Below are 16292 nucleotides of genomic sequence, written 5' to 3' on the forward strand. Positions count from 1 at the left end.
ACATTATTTGATCCTTAATACACGATAAGCTGCAAGCAATGTTCCACTTCCTGTCAGGTTCTGAGTTCAGAGCTGATTTCCTCCCACCCCCATCCAAGTAAGTTACAGGCCAACTTTCATTTTCCTTTGATTTAACGGCCTCATACAATGGAGAACAGTGAATTCTGTCACCTGGGTGACATACCTCAGCCCCGGATGTACCCCATGAAGTAATTCTTCTTCGACAAGGCGGAACTTTTTCTAGAAGCACAGAGCAGTGAAAGCTGCTTGGCATTAGCCAGCAGGTATGCGGATTTGTGGAACTCTGAATATTTTATATTTAAGAAGGAAAAAGAATCATTAAAGGCTCTTAAAAAGGAAAGGGGGGGGGAAATGTTTGCTAACCTGCCTAGAATAAATCTGTTATGGTTCTATTTGTTCCGAACAGCTGCCTTCTCATATCTCACCCTATAAAATAGTAATACTTTCAAATGTTACTTCCATAATGGAAGAATAATTGATCAACAAGATGGTTTTTATATTAGATCCAAAAGGAAAGCAACCCTACTACACACACAACAGGAAATACAAATATATAATGTTTTCTGAGAAATAGAGTCTGACAAGCATATCACTATTAGTTTCCAGAAACAGGACTTTTCTTGACAACAGCTGTGGCTGTGATCCAGGAATTTGCCAGGCCAAGCCATGGAGGCATTTCGCTTAGCAAACCCTCTAAATTGCAGATTGCTGCCATTCTGTAAGACAATGAAATGAAAGGCTTGGAGAAACAAAGACAATTCAGCTTCATGTACTATTTCATTTTTTGCTCTCTTCATAGTCAGGGAGAAATTCAAAGGAAGGAGCCCCTTTATCACAACTTGAATGATGATTCTACTATTATAGAAGTATTCTTAGAATCATAGAGTTGGAAGAGACCCCAAGGGCCACCCAGTCCAACCCCCTGCCAAGCAGGAAACACCATCAAAGCATTACTGATAGATGGCTGTCAAGCCTCCGCTTAAAGACCTCCAAAGAAGGAGACTGCACCACACTCCTTGGCAGCAAATTCCACTGTCGAACAGCTCTTACTGTCAGGAAGTTCTTCCTAATGTTTAGGTGGAATCTTCTTTCTTGTAGTTTGACTCCATTGCCCCGTGTCCGCTTCTCTGGAGCAGCAGAAAACAACCTTTCTCCCTCCTCTATATGACATCCTTTGATATATTTGAACATGGCTATCATATCACCCCTTAACCTTCTCTTCTCCAGGCTAAACATACCCAGCTCCCTAAGCCGTTCCTCATAAGGCATTGTTTCCAGGCCTTTGACCATTGTGGTTGCCCTCTTCTGGACATGTTCCAGCTTGTCAGTATCCTTCTTGAACTGTGGTGCCCAGAACTGGACACACTATTCCAGGTGAGGTCTGACCAGAGCGGAATATAGTGGTACTATTACTTCCCTTGATCTAGATGCTATACTCCTATTGATGCAGCCCTGACATATTGACATATTCTGACATATTGTAGGCTCTCTCTCTCTCTCTCTCTCTCTCTCTCTCTCTCTCTCTCTCTCTCTGTGTGTGTGTGTGTGTGTGTGCTCTTGATAACCACCTAGCAGAAATGTGGTTGCACGTGCTCCTGCCGCTGCTTGTCCACCAGGTTTTTCTTAAGTACAGCAAGCTAGGTCATGTAGGTGGGGAAGGTGGGATTGCAGTGATTTTTAAGAAGTCCTTGGTTTTCACCAGGCGTCCTATTAGAGACCCAGTTTTCTGAGTGCATGTTTTGGAAGCTGGATAATAGGGGCAGTACAGGATTCCTATTGGTGTACTGACCTGCCAGCTGCACCAAGGATTCCTTGCCCAAGCTGCTTCAGGTTGTGGCGGATGCTCTCCTAGAGCTACCTAGTTTGGTTGTCATAGGGGACTTTAACATCCATGCCAACACGCCCTTACAAGGGGGTCGCTCAGGACTTCATGGAAAGCATGGCCTCCAAGGGGCTGGCCCTGAATAAATCTGGCTATACTCATAGCAGTTGACATGCCTTAGATCTGGTGTTTACCTCTGTGGACATGGGTGATCTGACATTCCAGTGGAACAAAAGAAGTGCCATGGTCTGCTAGACTTCTCTATGACCCTTCCCTCTGCAGGAAGGTGGGACCAATTTGAATGGTCTGCCCCTGCTACTTAATGGATCCAAATGGCTTCCAGAGAGTGGTAGGGGATGTATTATCCCATGCTGATGGCCTTTCAGCTGATTCCCTGGTGGCCTGCTGGAATGCAGAAGAAGAAGAAGAAGAAGAAGAGTTTGGATTTGATATCCCGCTTTTTACTACCCGAAGGAGTCTCAAAGCGGCTAACATTCTCCTTTCCCTTCCTCCCCCACAACAAACACTCTGTGAGGTGAGTGGGGCTGAGAGACTTCAGAGAAGTGTGACTAGCCCAAGGTCACCCAGCAGCTGCATGTGGAGGAGTGCAGACACGAACCCGGTTCCCCAGATTACGAGTCTGCCGCTCTTAACCACTACACCAAACTGGCTCTCAACCAGAGTTAACCAGGGCTATCAACTGTCTGGTTCTGAAGTGCCCTCTCCAACTGCATGGCGCTCTCATGGCCCCATGCTTTCCCCAGGGGCTGAGGGTGATGAAGGTCAAGGTCAAGGACCCCTGGACAGTTAAGTGCAGTCAACGGCGACTATGGGGTGTGGCGCTCATATGATGAAACAATCGCTGAGACAGCTAGAGCACCGGGGTGTGTGTGTGGAAAACTCACTCCAAAATGGACTTAACATGGGTTAGAGCTCAATGTCAAGCACACCAAGAGGCGATAGCAACAGTGAAGTAGGCCCTGTTTGCTGCTTCTATTGCATCTGCGGAAAACAGTTCAAGGAGACTCTTTCAGGTGGTTTGTAGTCTAACAGAACCCCCTTCCGGTAGTGGCGCCCGCCCTGTGGAACACCCTCCCTTCAGATGTCAAAGAGATAAACAACTACCTGACATTTAGAAGACATCTGAAGGCAGCCCTGTTTAGGGAACTTTTTAATGTGTGACATTTTAATGTATTTTTAATCTTTGTTGGGAGATTTAAGCCACAGCACCACCCACGTCCCATTTTCTGCAGATAAAATTGCTCAAATTCAGAGAGAGGTAGACTCCACCATTGTAGCAGGGCTGGGCTAGGGAGTGCCCGTACTCTGTTGTATGGGACCAATTTCAACCTGTTACCTTTGAGGATGTGGACAGGCTGCTTGAACAAGTGAAAATGACCACCTGTCCGCTGTCCACCATCAAGCTTGCTCTCTGACCTCCTTAAGGACTCCTATAAATCTAGATGGTACCAACTCCTAGAAAATAAAATCAGATCGATAGGCATCGAGCTGGAGCCCTTGTACAATTCAAGCGAGCAACATATCTTTCACAATGTCCAAATTAGACTAAAGGATGTTGAGAGACAAAATATTGTGGCAGCAATAAATAAAATTTGCTCTCCCATATTCTATGATTTAAATATCCTAGATAGCAGGGTCAACTATGTTACTAAACTAATAATACCAGCCTAACATAGGGCATTTATGTTGGCTGGACTGAATATCTTTCCCTCGGCATTTGTCAGGGGTAGATATCAGAATATTCCCAGAAACAAGAGATACTGCAAGTGTTCCCTGAATGTCCCGGACACTGAAGAGCATATTCTCTTTTATTGTCCACTACAGAGTACGCTGCGTGAACGTGTGTTGTCCCCCCTTTTGGACGGTTTGGAACCGCAGCATGGTGGAAGTGTTGGATTCTGTCTCTCTGACATTGACCAAGGGGTGACTGCGGGGGGAGCCGAGTTTTTGGCAGCAGTGATTCAAGGAGTACTTTAACAGGACAAAATTCTAGATTTTACTAATACACATATACGATCAGCCTATGAGTTTAATTGTTGTTTCTTTGTGTATATATATTTTAAAGTTCCTGTATGTGATTCTTTCTCTCGTGATTTTACATGTAAATGCCTAATAAAGGTTTGATAAGTGACCACCTGTCTCCTTGCCCCTTGCCCACCTTGGCTCATAAAAGCCAGGCAGGGCTGGGCAATGGGCTCCATGGGGTGGTGAGTCTTCCCAGAACCCCTTAAAGAATCAGTTACTAAACTGTTTCATTTAAAAAAAAAAATCTTTGGACACAGCCATTATGGTCAATTATTTTCCAGTCTCAAATATTCCATTCACGGGCAAGATGATTGAGCAGGTGGTCACTGAACAACTCCAGGCATGCCTGGAGGATGCTGATCATCTTCCAATCGGGTTTCAGGCCCCACCTTGGGACTGGAATCCCCTGGTCGTGCTGGTCAATGATCTCTGGCGGGCTAGGGACAGAAGTAAAAGCTGTTTCCTGGTTCTACTGGATCTCTCTGTGGCTTTTGATACCATCAACCATGGTATCCTTCTGGACCGTCTAGAAGGGTTGGGAGTGGGGGGCCATGCCCAGAAAGTGGTGCAGAGGGATGAGTGAGTCCCTGCGCACTTACTTGTGGGGTGCCTCAGGGTTCCATCCCCCCCCCTTTCAACATCTATATGAAGCTGCTGGGAGAGATCATCAGGGGGTTTGGACTGGGTGTTCACCAGTACAGTATGTGGAAGATACTCAGCTCTACCTCTTGTTTAAATCTGAACTAGTGAAGGCAGTGAATGTCCTGTGTGAGTGTCTGGAGGCAGTTGGAGGATCAGCCATGTCTCAGGGGGGTACTTGCATGGAGGCAGAGTCCATATGCAGAGGGCCTTCTTGGTGGTGGTGCCCACTCTGTGGAATGCTATCCCATCAGATGTCAAAGAGATAAATAACAGTACAATCATTCATAAACATCTGAAAGCAGCCCTGTGTCAGGAAGCTTTCAATGCCTGATGCACCGTGTGTTCTTTTATACTCTGTTGGAAGTCTCAACTCAGTCAGATGGGCAGGGTTCAAGTAACATATTATTATTATTATTATTATTATTATTATTATTATTATTATTAACAACAACAACAACAACCAGGATCTAAAGTGGTACTGCTGAATGCCAGTTGACTCCATCGTAAAGCATCTGTGATATAGATTCAGGTAGGTAGCCATGTTGGTGACACAGTCTCTATACATATATATATATATACATACACACACACACACTGTATATTCTGGCATATAAGACTACTTTTTAATCCAGGAAAATCTTCTCAAAAGTCGGGGGTCATCTTATACGCCAGGTGGAGAATCTGCGGTCGAGTATATCTCAAACTCTGTATTTTAACTGGAAAAGTTGGGGGTCGTCTTATATGCCGGAAAATACGGTGTGTGTGTCTGTGTCTGTGTGTCTGTGTGTGTGTGTGTGTGTGTGTGTGTGTGTGTGTATATATATATATATATATATATATATATATATATATATATATAATGTCCAGTAGCACCTTAGAGACCAACTAAGTTTGTTCTTGGTATGAGCTTTCGTGTGCATGCACACTTCTTCAGATACCAATCTTCGCATCTGAAGAAGTGTGCATGCACACGAAAGCTCATACCAAGAACAAATTTACTTGGTCTCTAAGGTGCTACTGGACAATTTTTTTAAATTTTTATATATATTTCATCTGTGATATAGGATTTGATCCTGGATTAGGAGGTTGACCAGGCTAGCATTACAGAGACAAGTTGAATGAAGAAGGGGAGTTAATTTCTCTGAGTTGTGCCTGCCTCTATCCTCAGTACAGCATCAGCCTAGACCTGGAGGGTAGATGAGGTGTAGCTGTATATATAAATATTTTAAATAAACAACTAAATAAATGTATCCATACCGGGCTCCTTTTAGAAAGCACAAAATGTAATAATAGCAATCTATTTTGGGGGAAAATATCCTTGATTCTATAAGATTAAAAAAAAATACAATTCACAGAGCACATCAGGCAATGCTAGCTTTTATAGTTCATATATTTTAGAATTTCTTAAAGTGTAGGCCTCTCTCTTTCATCTCCTAAAAGTATTTGTGGTTTTAGTCACTCCTTCAATTCTTTCCCAAATGGGTACTAAGGGTAGCGTAACACTTTGTTCTCTATAGAAAACTCGGGCTTTCCAAACAAAGACGTTCTCTTGAAAGCCCTTTGCAAGGTCACAGCCCTTGTGTGAGCTGAAAAGGAGTTTGCTTACACCCACGGATCTTCATAACCAGAAAAATGCAGATCACAGGCAGGAAGTGTGCTGACCCCATTACTTCCTCACTGAACATAGAAACTGCAATGCTGTATCGCTCTGCCCGTGGAAGAAAAAAATCGTTACAAGCTGGAACAGGCGTTCTAGTTATGCTGATGATTTATTTCATTATAAAAGTTGTACTTTGTCAGACATGGCTCCAGGAGGGTAGCCATGTATTCTGTTTCACAGAGCTCAGTCCTTTATTTAAAGGTTTCCTCTAATTGAAGGGCTGCCAGGTCCAAGGCCAATTTTAAGACAAAGAACCGTAAGAAGGCAGAGATGGGGGTTTCGGCAGTTAGCACCTGGAGAGTCGCAGTCTTTCACACAATGGTGAGAGTCGCAGTCTTTCACACAATTGTATGCAAATATACCCCATTTTAGGGATGCGGGTGGCACTGTTGTCTTATCCACAGAGCCTAGGGCTTGCTGATCAGAAGGTCGGTGGTTCGAATCCCCGCCACGGGGTGAGCTCCCGTTGCTCGGTCCCAGCTCCTGCCTACCTAGCAGTTCGAAAGCACGTCAAAAGTGCAAGTAGATAAATAGGTACTGCTCCGGTGGGAAGGTAAACGGCGTTTCCATGCGCTGCTCTGGTTCGCCAGAAGCGGCTTTGTCATGCTGGCCACATGACCCGGAAGCTGTACGCCAGCTCCCTCGCCCAATAACACGAGATGAGCACCGCAACCCCAGAGTCGTCCACGACTGGACCTAATGGTCAGAGGTCCCTTTTGTTGTTGTTCAGTCGTTCAGCCGTGTCCGACTCTTTGTGACCCCATGGACCAGAGCTGGGCCTTCTTTACCAGAGCAGTAGTATTCTCCTGCAGCAACTCCCTCTCCAGACTTCTTTATTGAACAGTGCTTTTCATCCTTAAGAATTAAAATGCTTGTGATTGTTGTTGTTCAGTCGTTCAGTCATGTCCGACTCTTCGTGACCCCATGGACCAGTGTACGCCAGGCACGCCTGTCCTTCACTGCCTCCCGCAGTTTGGCCAAACTCATGTTAGTAGCTTCGAGAACACTGTCCAACCATCTCATCCTCTGTCGTCCCCTTCTCCTTGTGCCCTCCATCTTTCCCAACATCAGGGTCTTTTCCAGGGAGTCTTCTCTTCTCATGAGGTGGCCAAAGTACTGGAGCCTCAACTTCAGGATCTGCCCTTCCAGTGAGCACTCAGGGCTGATTTCTTTAAGAATAGATAGGTTTGATCTTCTTGCAGTCCATGGGACTCTCAAGAGTCTCCTCCAGCACCATAATTCAAAAGCATCAATTCTTCGGCGATCAGCCTTCTTTATGGTCCAGCTCTCACTTCTGTACATCACTACTGGGAAAACCATAGCTTTAACTATATGGACCTTTGTCGGCAAGGTGATGTCTTTGCTTTTTAAGATGCTGTCTAGGTTTGTCATTGCTTTTCTCCCAAGAAGCAGGCGTCTTCTAATTTTGTGACTGCTGTCACCATCTGCATTGATCATGAAGCCCAAGAAAGTGAAATCTCTCACTGCCTCCATTTCTTCCCCTTCTATTTGCCAGGAGGTGATGGGACCAGTGGCCCTTTACCTTTACCTTTATACCCCATTTTACCCACTATTCGTTGGTGTCCTTTTGACAGTACATTAACGTGCCACATCTAGGAGCCCTCGCCGGGGCACACTGGTCTTTCAAATTTCAACAGCGCAAGACCAAAACTTGGCGCCTCCTTCCACTTCTTGCCTCCTGTTCTGCTCAGTTCACCACATCACAGTTGCAGCCCCCTGCAGTGCCCCCTAGGCTCAGCGCTCAGTGTGGTGGTACCGGTTGCGCTGCCCTAAACCTGCCTCTGGCCCTCAGCTCAGCTGACACCATACAGTATTGCTTCGTATAAAACCAGCGCCATTTATCCTCATCATAAAAACCATACCACAGAGCAAAACAGAATAACCTGCCGAGCAGATTCAACCAAATACCAGCGTCATGTCATGCAGCTGAATTAGATCCCTCTACAGTGGTACCTCAGGTTACAGAGGCTTCAGGTTACAGACTCCGCTAACCCAGAAATAGTACCTCGGGTTAAGAACTTTGCTTCAGGATGAGAACAGAAATCGCATGGCGGCGGCAGCGGGAGGCCCCATTAGCTAAAGTGGTACCTCAGGTTAGAAACAGTTTCAGGTTAAGAACGGACCTCCGGAACGAATTAAGTTCTTAACCCGAGGTACCACTGTTTGTGGTCTAAACCACTGAGCCTCTTGGGCTTGCCGATCAAGGTCGGTGGTTCGAATCCCTGCGAATCCAGCGTTTCCGTGCGCTGCTCTGGTTCACCAAAGCGGCTTAGTCATGCTGGCCACATGACCTGGAAGCTGTCTGCGGACAAACGCCGGCTCCCTCGGCCTATAGAGCGAGATGAGCGCCGCAACCGTGACTGGACTTAACTGTCAGGGGTCCTTTACCTTTACCTTTATGTAAGAATTAACAGTCCCAGATAGGACATATTCCTTAAGGCAGATTCTTTTTTAACAGATAAAGAACTGCATTAAATGGAGCCTATTTGGTCTGTTGTCTGAAAGGCAACTATTTCAAGGGAACCAAATGGGGCAGAAGGGGGGGGTGTTGAACCTATGGGAAATGGACGAACAGCAATAGAACTTTTAAATGACCTTCATTGCCCTGGATAGGTCATGTGAATTACTTTCCTTCCTTAACCTTTCCATTAAAAAAAAATCACGAGTTCCTATTTATTACATTTCTTCAAGCATTCTGGGAAACCAGCTTGCTGCTTTGGAGCGCTCCTCAACGTCTCATCTTGTTTCACTTAGAAAGCTAAAAATAGAAGACGGGTCAGCTCATGTTTGGAAGACACGAGGGACAAAAAGTTGCAGTTCTCTCTGGCTAAATTTAGCATAGCAGCACTCACTCAAGGCTACTGTAGGCAATTACTGCACATTTTATTTTTTCTGCACACCACAGTAATGAACAAAGATGTGCACTGCTGCACAGGGCAGTGGAAATGCTGTATGATTTCATAGACAGTTAAGAAAGGAATACATCTTTACGCTTGAGAGCTTCCACTTATTTGATTTCCAATTATGATACACCTAATTGTAATCAGAAGTCAGCTCAAAGCTTGTGTAAATAATACTATAAAGCAAGGTGGATTTGATTTAAACCACTAGCCAGTAAGACTTGATTTAAATCATTTTTTTACAGAAAGGTTCAGCCTTGCTGGCATCCTCTTAATATTGACAACCAAATGAAGGTTTCGTTTTTGGAATAATAAATTTTCAGAGTAGTTTTTACAGTTATATCAAAAATTACTGATTTGGTTATACTATTAGAAACACACAGACAGATAATTATGAAATTATTGTGAGGTTTAATAAGTTAACTGTTTATGTTCGGACAACATTTCTGCTGTACTTTGTTGGAAGGAGAAAAAAATAATCATTTCCGTAATAACTATTTAAAAAATTTATTTAACTAAAGCAATAACATTATAGCATATGTATCCATGTTTGTTAACTGATGTGGTTAAACGTTTTTTTTTAAACAACATCAACAACAAAAACTCATACTGAGTTTTAGTACACATGAAAAACTTAAAACAAATACTTATTTCTTGATGAATAGCCTTTGGACTATAATGTAACTTAAATAGAAAACTATGTTTAGAAAGGTTTTTCCTCCAAAAGCATTTTATTTTAAAAATCCAATTTAAATTTTAAAAAATCGGATTTTTTGATATATTTTTTTAATCATTGATTTTTATCCACCCTGCTCTAAAGTTTTAGATATAATAAATGTGTGGACATGGTGCTTCAACATTACACTTGAGACAGAGCCCAAAAAAGGCCATGAGGTGCACAATCCTGATATTTACTCCCCCTTCATATTTGTTTAATAATATTTAAATCCTGGTATTTATTCCCTCTTAAGCCCCTAAGAACTAGACATAAGTAGTAACAGGCTCTGCAGCCATGCATATCTACCAATTAATAGTTTGCAATGTCACAATAAGACTACAGCCTGGGAGCTTCGGTTGTTGCACTGGCCCTGTAGTCCTGCAGTAGCCAGGGGCCACCTGGTTGGTAGGAGAAGCTTGGCTCTCTTCTTTAATTTCATTTGTTTCCACGAAGAAAACAAGCAGTTAATGTCAAAGGCCATTGCTTTGTGGGCAGAGCGTTGGACTAAGGGAAATCCAGGGAAGATGTGGCTATGAAGCTCCGTAGACAGTGTTGCATCTGTCTGGCAGTGGCCTGTTGCTGCCACCAGGGTTTTCTGAGCTGCAATGTGTCACACTTCCCCCTCCAAGTACCGCATTTTTCGCTCCATAGGGTGCACCGGACCATAGGGCGCACCTCGTTTTTAGAGGAAGAAACAAGAAATCTTTTTTTTCCCCTGGTTTTCCTCCTCTAAAAGCCCTGTGTTTTTGAGGGTCAGTTAAAAGTTTTGCAGCTTTTTTGCAAAGGGAAAAGCCCTGTTTTTTTGAGGATCAGCTAAAAGTTTTGCAGCTTTTTTTGCAAAGGGGGAAAAGCAAAGAGGAAAAGCAAAGAGGAAAAGCCCCTTTTTATGGGGTTTAACTCACATTTCTGCAGCTTCTGAAGGAAAGGGAGCCATTTCTACAGTTTCCAGACAGATAATCTAATCAGCCAGTCACATGTCGCTGGGGAAACAAACAACCTCCCTCTGCAGCACATTCAACAATGGAGGGCGGGGCTGAAAGGGAGCCAGGACTCTTATCTCTCTCCCAATCTCTTGCTGATCAGCTGCTGAGTGGGGTCCTTTCAACACCCCTTTTTCTCTTTGTAAAATAAAAAGCATGATCCTCTTTTGGCCCCTGGGCAATTCGGCTCCAGGGACCACCATTCGCTCCATAAGACGCACAGATATTTCCCTTTACTGTTTAGGAAGAAAAAAGTGCATCTTATGGAGCGAAAAATATGGTAAGTGCTACACTGAATTCCTCCCAAAATGAAAACATCTAATTTTCACAAGGAAAATTAAATGCAAAGCTCCCCACCCCAAACACACACACATACACAGCTCACAGCAGAGAGCCCTGCAACTTCATCCATCAGAGGTTTCCACCCATGGGCTGGTGCCTCCTGTTGTCTCTCTGGCATGTGCTTCCAACACCATCTTCTAATGTATTTTAATATTTGTTGGAAGCCGCCCAGAATGGCCGGGGAGACCCAGCCAGATGGGCGAGGTACAAATAATAAATTGTTGTTGTTGTTGTTGTTGTTGTTGTTGTTGTTGCAGCAATGCTTGTGTCACCTAAGAGGTGGTCTTCAGACAGCCTTGCAGCTGAGACATCTAGCCGGGCCCTCAGAACAGCAACCAAGGCTAAACAGTTCTGGTACCGGAGGAGAGGGAAGATTCCCCCCTCCTCTGTTCATGCTCAGCCACTGTAAGAAATGACTGAGGAGGCCTGCATCCAAATGCTGCCCTCATCCTGGACTTACTGCATAGGTTAGACCATATTTTTTTTTACCACCTCAGATCCTAATTTCCCCTTACTTTTTAGGAGGAAAAAGGTGTGTCTTATGGAGCGAAAAATACAGTAAGTGATGACATTCAGTGTTGGGAAGGCAGGGGGGTAACACACACACACACACACACACACACACACACACCCCACCAACTGTGGCTGCATTTGTCACCCGCTCTTACCATAAACTACCCCCAGGGCTGTAGCAATTATAATATTCGAAGGGAATTATGCATGCCAGCCTGAAATCCTTGGGGGAAGGGGAGAATAAAAATTTAATAAAATTGCTTTTGCTTTATAATTAACAACCATCAATCAACATTTGCTGAGTACAAAAAGTACAAAACTTGTTGATTAACTTCTTGTGTTTGTTTGTTTGTTTGTTTGTCTTACAAAAATTATCGCTTGTTATTTGGCTGGTCAATTGAACAACATCTACTGTCCACGCTACGTAGGTTTACCGTGTTGAATACCGAAACTGATTTCGTAGTTTAAATACAGCTACTTCAAGAAAAATGGAGTGGTTGGGGAAATCAGGGGCTACCACAAGTTGTTTTGCACTGCTCCAAGACAGAACAAATTGCTCCCACTGAAACCTTAACAAAAAGGAAAAAGGCAGAAATCATACACATAGCCACCATGGCTGCCATGTTCTGGACTTGATTGGCCTTAGCATCTCCTTTGCCTGACGACCATGTTGCTTTTCTTTAACTTATCCGGTATATGAGACAGTTGCCTGTTCTTTCTCTACAACTAAGAGCCCACATTCTCTTAGTATCATGGAGAGTTGTGCCCATTTTCACTGCACAAATGTGCAACTGCAGTTTCAGCCAGATGGAAATGCAATATGGCCCAATTTAATAAACAAAACATGCAGACAAGCTGGCCTATCTATATAAAACTGAAAAGTAATTGGGAGTACAGAGTAGATTTAAGACACTCACAAAATTTAAGGCCGCTGCCATGCAGTGCTATGCGTGTCTACTGACACCTGGGTTTAAGCTTGTATAGGATTGTCACCTCAAGAGCTAGAATGTGTTTCAAGCAAACCCCATGGCGGCAGCGGGCGATGCTCCTCCCACAGCTCCTGCACCACGCTGACCTCCCCATGCGTGGCTCCTCCCCAATTGGTAAGTAGCGGCAACCCTGCACTGCCCGGTGCGGCGGTGCGGAGGCACCCCCTTGGGAGCGGGGCACGATGCGTGCGTCGTGATGTCACAACGCACGTGGATACGGCATGGAGGTGAGGGGTGGGCCAGCAAGGAGGGGGCGTCACACTTGTCGCTGGCACGACGACCCCTCCTCGCTGGCCCGCCCCTCGCCTCCATGCCGCAGCTCCGCCCAGGAAGCCCAGCGCCGAAAAAGGTGCCGGCCGAGCGAGGGTTTGGAGGCGCCAATTGCGGGGGTGAGGCTCTGCCCCGGAGTGTCACCCCCCGGTGGTACTCGGGGCGGCCTGCCCCCTACGCCCCCCTTGCTACGCCCCTGGTCCCAGCTCCTTCCAACCTAGCAGCTCGAAAGCACAAAGTGCAAGTAGATAAATAGGTACCACTCCGGCGGGAAGGTAAACAGTGTTTCTGTGTGCTGCTCTGGTTTCGCCAGAAGCGGTTTAGTCATGCTGGCAACATGACCCGGAAAAACTGTCTGCGGGCAAACGCCGGCTCCCTCGGCAAGTAACGCAAGATGAGTGCCGCAACCCCAGTGTCGTTCGCAACTGCACTTAGCTGCCAAGGGTCCTTTACCTTTTTGATACAGCAATTGTGCAAATGGGCTGCGTATCATCCAGAGAACTGATTTAGGTGATCTCAGACACCAGTACATTTTTCTCTTTCCCTACCTTTTAAAATCCCACAAACTGCTTTTAACTCTCCCTGCTTTCAAAAGCAGTTTTCCATACAGCACAAGGGTCACTACTGAAAAACAAAGTTTAAAGCCCTCCTAGACCACAAGGAACTAGTTTCAGGGTCTCTTTGATCCTTGTAATCATATTTAAGTATAAAATAATTCAGCTAAGGAGATTATTTTTTGGGGGGCGGGGAAGTCACACACACAATGAAAGGGGAATAGTTATAATGTTTTAAACATTCTGTCCAACTCTGGAGGTGGTTCTTTATTCTGTAGGGTTGTGAACTACATTAAGAAAGGTTTTATGGAATTTCAGGGACGCTGACCTTTAAATAGAATACAGTTGGATGAGCCTGTTCATGCTAAAGCTTAGAAGACTGAAAGAGAAATCACAAAATCCTCTTGCCTCTAAAAGGAAAGGAAAAGGAAAGTGCACTCAGAAAAGTATTTAATGAGCTCTTCCAAATGGCAAACAGCTAAGCTCTTGCCTTTGCGAGAAAGAGAGCTGTAATGCTTTGTACTTCAGAGGTCAAGAAAGAAGATCTTCAGCAGAAGAGCCTGGGGTGGGAAAAAGGCAGCCTACCTCCAATCAATAATCCCTGTGGTGCGCTAGAGGACACAAGCTCAGTCTTTATTGATTTATGAAACTCCTGGATGTAGAGGTGGTGCTTTAGAATCTAATAAGACATTCGAGGTTTGCTACATTCTGTAACCTGATTCAGAAATATGAGGAAACTGCAGGGTGTATTCTGCAGGACTGCTTCATGTGCAAGGAAGTGTTGGAATACTATACCACCAAAGCTTTGTGAAGATGTAAGCATGTTGTTGTTGTTCAGTCGTTGAGTCGTGTCCGACTCTTCGTGACCCCATGGACCAGAGCACACCAGGCACGCCTATCTTTCGCTGCCTCCCGTAGTTTGGCCAAACTCATGTTAGTAGCTTTGAGAACACTGTCCAACCATCTCATCCTCTGTCGTCCCCTTCTCCTTGTGCCCTCCATCTTTCCCAACATCAGGGTCTTTTCCAGGGAGTCTTCTCTTCTCATGAGGTGGCTCAACTTCAGGATCTGTCCTTCTAGTGAGCACTCAGGGCCGATTTCCTTGAGAATGGATAGGTTTGATCTTCTTGCAGTTCATGGGACTCTCAAGAGTCTCCTCCAGCACCATAATTCAAAAGCATCAATTCTTCAGCGATCAGCCTTCTTGATGGTCCAAGCTCTCACTTTCATACATCACTACTGGGGAAACCATAGCTTTAACTATACGGACCTTTGTTGGCAAGGTGATGTCTCTGCTTTTTAAGATGCTGTCTAGGTTTGTCATTGCTTTCCTCCCAAGAAGCAGGCGTCTTTTAATTTTGTGACTGCTGTCACCATCTGCAGTGAGCATGGAGCCCAAGAAAGTAAAATCTCTCACTGCCTCCATTTCTTCCCCTTAATAGAGGTGATGGGACCAGTGGCCAGGAGGTGATGGGACCAGTGGCCATGATCTTAGCTTTTTTGATGTTGAGCTTCAGGCCACATTTTGCGCTCTCCTCTTTCACCCTCATTAAAAGGTTCTTTAATTCCTCCTCACTTTCTGCCATCAAGGTTGTGTCATCAGCATATCTGAGGTTGTTGATATTTCTTCCGGCAATCTTAATTCCAGCTTGGGACACCCTGGAACTTTAGGTTGACCCTCAAGACCTGGCAATCCGATTTAAGTCAAAACATGAGAGAGGGACAATTCTGAGAAAATGTGTGATACTGTTAACTGAATTCAACCTCATCTTCCAAAAATGGGTAGCTAGACAACAGATCTTTAAATTTCTGACTCACAAATGTATGTCTTATTTTCAAAGTGTTCTCAAAGTGCGCACACTTTATCATTTTAGTTGTGCCAAGTTACAGGGTAGTTACAGTTCATGTTTTAAAACAGAATTTCTGTCTTTAGTAGCAATGAATCTAAATTTGTGGATGAAAACACAGGAGAATGGTACATTAATGATGGCAACACATAATTACCCAATTAAAAGTGTGTGAAAGAAACCTGGTCAGTCCAAATACCTAGTGCTTAAGCCCCTACCATTAAAAACAATACAATAGCATGCTTAACTTTGGCTATATTGTTCTTTTTAATTCATTCCAAAAAGCCAGACACATTTTTTTTATCACAAAGTTAAACCAAAGTTACACATTTTAAAATAATCTACACATTGTAAACATTGTGATCTACCTGTTTCAGGTTTAGTCAATGTCAGTTACGGTTGACTAAGATTAACAGTGATGTGAAATGAGCAAAATAATAATTTGAACCCCTTATTTCATCTGGCAGCATCAACTATTCAGAAGTTTCCTGTTTTCTTTTTTGCTATTTAGTTTATACAGCGGCGTTCAACAGAGATTTTAAGTAGGGAAAGAAAAGAAGGCAACCAGAATCTGAATTGTGAAAACTGGAGAAAAACTGAAGGGTTTTCGAAACCTTTATTCTCTAATTATATGATTAAGTAGAAATAAGCAATGTGTGTAACAGTTCTGATACTTCCATATCAAGAATACATTAAGCAGGAGAAAGGGCGGAGAAAAGCAATAATAATGGAGTTGGAATATCTTCCCTACATATAAAGAATTACGACAAGGACTATAATAACAAAAAAGAAAAGACTGGGGGTACATTGAAGACGATGGTTCATTCAATAAGACTGGAATAGGTTTAGGACAAAGAAGAATATGCCGTCCGTGAGCTTTCGGAGAAGGTGAACCTTTGGTATGATTCAGCAAAACAACTGCTATATTCTTATAGGCTCTTTCTTACATCAACAAGATACAATGAAG

At 44.1% G+C, this 16292-nt stretch overlaps 1 protein-coding gene across 1 annotated transcript in view; it reads right to left on the reverse strand.

Moving 5' to 3' along the window:
- Positions 1-16292, reverse strand: part of COMMD1 (copper metabolism domain containing 1) — an 87466-nt gene that overhangs the window by 57927 nt on the left and 13247 nt on the right. The window lies entirely within an intron of this gene.

Source organism: Lacerta agilis, chromosome 3, assembly GCF_009819535.1.
Source record: "Lacerta agilis isolate rLacAgi1 chromosome 3, rLacAgi1.pri, whole genome shotgun sequence".
Classification (NCBI taxonomy): domain Eukaryota; kingdom Metazoa; phylum Chordata; class Lepidosauria; order Squamata; family Lacertidae; genus Lacerta; species Lacerta agilis.